A 6,000-nucleotide genomic window follows, 5' to 3' on the forward strand; every position below is an offset into this window, starting at 1 on the left:
ATTATATATTTTTCCAGCTAAAACGACATGCGCAAACAAGATAAAACCCTGAAAACGACACTATGCAATGAAGCTCCCTTGTCTAAATAATTAAACACATTTTGTTTTTTTTATATACGGAAAAATTGAAGCTCAGAAGCTCACTCATTTGATTAAGCCATATTCCCCTTCAACAACAAAAGTTTCACTAAGCCAATTAAGAGTATAATGCTATGGTAAGTATCCTTTCTAGCACAAAGTCATCTGGACACATAGGAGCGAGAAATGCTCCATCAAGAATTTGATAAATGGCTTCTGAGCTTCAATTTCAGCAAGAAATGTTCCATCACGATTCAGAGATGTGAGATTGCAATGAGTTAACCACGTTAGACTCGTTGACACACTGAAATGAATCACATTCGACTTGTTCTTTGCATCAAGGAGACCATCGTTGATGGCTGTGTACGCGCAGCAATATATGGGAACATGACAACCAAAGACGTTCGACTCCTCCGTCTCATTTCTAAAAACAAAACCAACATTACTAGAAGTTTGAGTCATCGAAGTTCAAATTAAAACCAAACTCGATCGAGGTTATGCCAAATGCACTCAACTATTTCAGCTATGTATTATATGATCCAGCTCCAAAAACCGCTATTGTGAAATAGAAAAGTGACGGCTAGCTAGAGTACTCGATCATTACTTGTGGCGTTAGCACTGATGCAAGAACCATCTTCTTCAACTCCAACCAACAAACCACCAACAACAAGGAACAACCAAACAGAGTACACAACAACTAGGAAAAGACAGAAGGAAACTACGCCGATTACTACAAACTACTGGATACACAAGTAACACAACCAGCCACTCATGGAGGCCTATGCCCATCAGATTCCGAGATTTCACGGAGGGAGTTCGGAGGACGATTGTGAAAACTAAAGATGTATTAATCAAGCTATGCAAACACATTTAACCAATTAGAACTTATTAAACAAGAATCAGAAACATACATGCAGCATTGATATAGATAGCCATTAGTTGAACCTTGATCTTCTGCTCTCTAATACGATCACAAACCTCAATGGGATAGGTAGTTGTATTGTTGTTGTAACGAAAGGCCAGGACCAAAACTCATGTATATATAGTGATTCAATTAGTGTCTTGCCCATCAAATAGTCATAATTGAATAGTTTCCTTATTGAACATAAGTATTATATTAGAAATCTAATTAGATTCTTAGTGAATATCTAGTTTATATGAGTACAAGATATTGCTTAATATACATTTCTCATTCAACTCCAATTGTTTAGATATTATTTGATCAATTATTTAATCCTCAAGTCATGTAATTTGTGTATAAGTCCATTTAATTCTTTCGGATTGGTCCAATCCAAGAAACACATTCACTACTTCACCATTGCAAGCTTCGCCACAGCATCAGTGACCCGGTTAGCTTCTCTAGGGATCCACTTCCAAAGAACAACATCAAAGAACGGTAAAAGAGAGCCAATTCTCTTCAAAGTGGGAACAATCTTCCAATTGGCAGTGAAGGAAGACGACATGATTGGTTTGAATATCAATCTATATGATTGTAGATAAATTCCACAAATTAATTAATATATAGTGTCTGCCCAAAAAAAAACTATTATAGTGTTTGCACTAGCACGCACCAAATTGAAATGCTATGACGAACTTGCAATCCGCCCCGGTTTTTAAAAGGTGTTTTTTTTGTTCTCCGGATCGAGGTGTGAGCAAAATGAAAACAGAAAATAGAATATGTCACCTTTATTTAAATAAATGAACTTCTTATTTCCAAGGAACACATTCACTGCTTCACCATTGCAAGCTTCACCACGGCATCAGTGACCCGGTTAGCTTCTCTAGGGATCCACTTCCAAAGAACAACATCAAAGAACAGTAAAAGAGAGCCAATTCTCTTCAAAGTGGGAACAATCTTCCAATTGGCGGTGAAGGAAGACAACATGATTGGTTTGAATATCAATCTATATGATTGTAGATAAATTCCACAAATTAATTAATATAGTGTCTGCCCAAAAAAATAATATAGTGTTTGCACTAGCACGCACCAAATTGAAATACTATGATGAACTTGCAATTCGCCCCGGTTTTTAAAAGGTGTTTTTTTGTTCTCCAGATCAAGGTGTGAGCAAAAAGAAAACAGAAAATAGAATATGTCACATTTTTAAATAAATGAACTTCTTATTTCATTATAGGGATACATAGGTAAAAAAACCCAAATGTTCTAAGGGTGCTTACACACCTACATCACCAACTAACTCTAATTCTTCCAACCACTAATCTTCACGGTTCAGTATGGAGCTATTCCGCTTATACAAAACAATCAAACAATCAATATATGATAAATGTATGTATGCACGTTCTACTCCAATTAATTCACATAGAATAATACAATAAGTCTACATGTCCCATATCCTGTATTTTAACCAAGAAGATTACTCTGGGCACTCAACCATGTGAATTAATTAACTTTCACCAAATATCAATCTCCTTTATCATGTCATTTTAACTAACCCTCTTTTGCTAGTCATTTTATCCATTCCCCTTTATCATGTCACAAATTACCTTTTCACACCATATACTAATTGTGCAATAACCATGGGCATACATGGATGCATGGTACATGCTGAGGTTATGGACTCAACTACGCAAAAGATCAATATCATATTACCTTCACCACATTTATCCTTCACATTCTTTGCATATAATGATGCATCAACTGATAACATATACAACAATGCAATATAAATAATGATTCAACCATTCACATATCAAGCATATCGACAAACATATATGCATACAAATTTAAATAAGTAGAGGTTCCCCATATCCCCTACCTAAACTCCAAGTTATCGCCAATGTACAAATCCCTATATAAGAAATAAATCTATATACAATTTATATTTCCTATGCAAGTTTGAGTAAAGAAGATAATGCACTTAGAGAGAACAATCATAAACCAAATTTATTTCAAACCGTAAAGTAAGACTCAGCTATAATAACCAAAACAGTTTCACCTAACACAAAAACACATTTATGTACACTGTAGCAGTCATGATGCAGGCCCTAATAGGATCTGAATTGGGGTTGGGTATAAAATAGCTAAAAGGAAAAGAAACTAAAATCCTTAAGCTAAAAGATTTGAATAAACTGATTCTATTGAACTTCAAATACTGAGAAACCAACATAAGCTACAACTTCTTAAATAACTTATACTCAACTACTCACAATAAATGCTCATAAACTAATAAACCTTCTAGTTAAATACACACAAAACACAAGAAAGAATTACTAACACAAGTCAAGAAAACACATTTAATCTAACTTTTAGACTTTCCAAAGAAATACTGACTGCTTCATTCTCCCCAGGTTGCAGAAAACTCGTCCTCGAGTGTGTACGGACTGAGATGTTTGACAATGAAAGCATCTGAAGTTTTTAATTGACTCGGAAGTTGTAGTTGACAGGCTTTTTCGTTTATCTTCTTAAGAAATTTGCAGGGGCCGATTTTTCGATCTTTGAGCTTATTGTAAGCTCCAGTCAAATACTGAGAAACCAACATAAGCTACAACTTCTTAAATAACTTATACTCAACTACTCACAATAAATGCTCATAAACTAATAAACCTTCTAGTTAAATACACACAAAACACAAGAAAGAATTACTAACACAAGTCAAGAAAACACATTTAATGTAGCTAGACTCTAGGATACTTTTTTAGAAGTCAAGAAAACACATTTAATCCAACTTTTAGACTTTCCAAAGAAATACTGACTGCTTCATTCTCCCCAGGTTGCAGAAAACTCGTCCTCGAGTGTGTACGGACTGAGATGTTTGACAATGAAAGCATCTGAAGTTTTTAATTGACTCGGAAGTTGTAGTTGACAGGCTTTTTCGTTTATCTTCTTGAGAACTTTGCAGGGGCCGATTTTTCGATCTTTGAGCTTTATACTTCAGATTGCTCTTTTATATTCTCTTCTGCACCTCTTCATGGATGGACTTGATATAGTTTGCCATTTCTTCTGCCCTCTTACTGACTTTGTTTGGATTTGGAAGTGAACTCAAGTCTAGAACATTGTTTGGATTCTGGCCATACACTGCTTGAAAAGGCTTCACTTCGTGGTCCGGTTTTGCGACCTATTGAATGAAAATTCAACATGTGATAACACCAAGTCCCATTCCTTAGGCTTATCACCAACTAGACATCTGAGCATATTTCCCAAACTCCGATTGATAACTTCAGTTTGACCATCAGTTTGTGGATGGTAAGCACTGTTGAAACACAACTTAGTTCCAATAATCCTCTACAAGGTCCTCCAAAAATGACTAATCAGTTTGTGGATGGTAAGCACTGTTGAAACACAACTTAGTTCCAATAATCCTCTACAAGGTCCTCTACAAGTTCCAATAATCCTCTACAAGGGGCCGATTTTTCGATCTTTGAGTTTTATACTTCAGATTGCTCTTTTATATTCTCTTCTGCACCTCTTCATGGATGGACTTGATATAGTTTGCCATTTCTTCTGCCCTCTTACTGACTTTGTTTGGATTTGGAAGTGAACTCAAGTCTAGAACATTGTTTGGATTCTGGCCATACACTGCTTGAAAAGGCTTCACTTCGTGGTCCGGTTTTGCGACCTATTGAATGAAAATTCAACATGTGATAACACCAAGTCCCATTCCTTAGGCTTATCACCAACTAGACATCTGAGCATATTTCCCAAACTCCGATTGATAACTTCAGTTTGACCATCAGTTTGTGGATGGTAAGCACTGTTGAAACACAACTTAGTTCCAATAATCCTCTACAAGGTCCTCCAAAAATGACTAATAAACTTCGGATCACGATCTGAAGTGATGGTGCTGGGTAGGCCATGCAGATGAACCACTTCTTTAAAGAATAAATTGGCCACATTGGTTGCATCCATTGTTTTACGACATGGAACAAAATGAGCCATCTTTGAGAATTTGTCCACCACCACCAAAATAGAATCCATCCTCCTTTAAGTTATAGGCAAACCAAGGACAAAATCCATGCTCACATCGGTCCATGTTGACTTGGGAATAGGTAGAGGAGTATATAACCCAACATTTGTTAAACCACCCTTACTTCTTTGGCACACATGACATCGCTCTACGAACCTTGTGACATCCCGCTTCAACTTTGGCCACCAATAAGTCGAAGTGATCAGAGATTGAATCTTGTCACGTCCAAAATGACCTTCTTGATGAAGTTCCTTGAGAATATTTTCTCTCAAAGAACCTTATGGAATGCATAACTTGTCACCCTTGAAAAGATAGCCATCATAAACATTGAAACTAGTTTGTTGACCAGCCAATGTTTGCTCCATAATGGGTGCCAAATATGGATCTTCTTTGTATTGGTCTTTGAAAGCTTCAAACCCCTTCATCTCAATACGAACAGTAGACAAAAGAGAAGCTTTACGACTCAGTGCATCAACCACCTTGTTATGAACTCCAGCCTTATGCTTTATTGTATAATTGAATTGCTCCAAGATGTTTACCCAGCTTGCGTGCTTCCTAGTCAATTTAGACTGCCCTTTGATGTACTTCAAGGCTTCATGATCAGAGTAGAGAATGAACTCTCTATGAGCCAGGTATGCAATCCAATGTCGTATGGCGCTAACTGTTGCATATAGTTCAATGTCATAGGTACTCCATCGAAACCTTGTATCGGTGAGTTTGTCATTGAAAAATGCAACTGGTCTCCCTTCTTGACTCAGCACTACTCCAATCCCCACCCTTGATGCATCACAATCAACTTGAAACACCTTTTTTAAAATTAGGTAGAGCATAGATTGGTGCTTCACATATCTTTCTCTTTAACAGCTCAAAACTTTCAGTAGCTTCCGACGTCCAACTAAACTTCTGATTTGTCTTCAAACAATCGATAATTGGGGCAACTAAGTTGCTGAAATTAGGAATGAATCGTCTATAAAATGAAGCAAGCCCATGGAAGCTC

Source organism: Argentina anserina, chromosome 4 (genome assembly GCF_933775445.1).
Source record: "Argentina anserina chromosome 4, drPotAnse1.1, whole genome shotgun sequence".
Classification (NCBI taxonomy): Eukaryota; Viridiplantae; Streptophyta; class Magnoliopsida; order Rosales; family Rosaceae; genus Argentina; species Argentina anserina.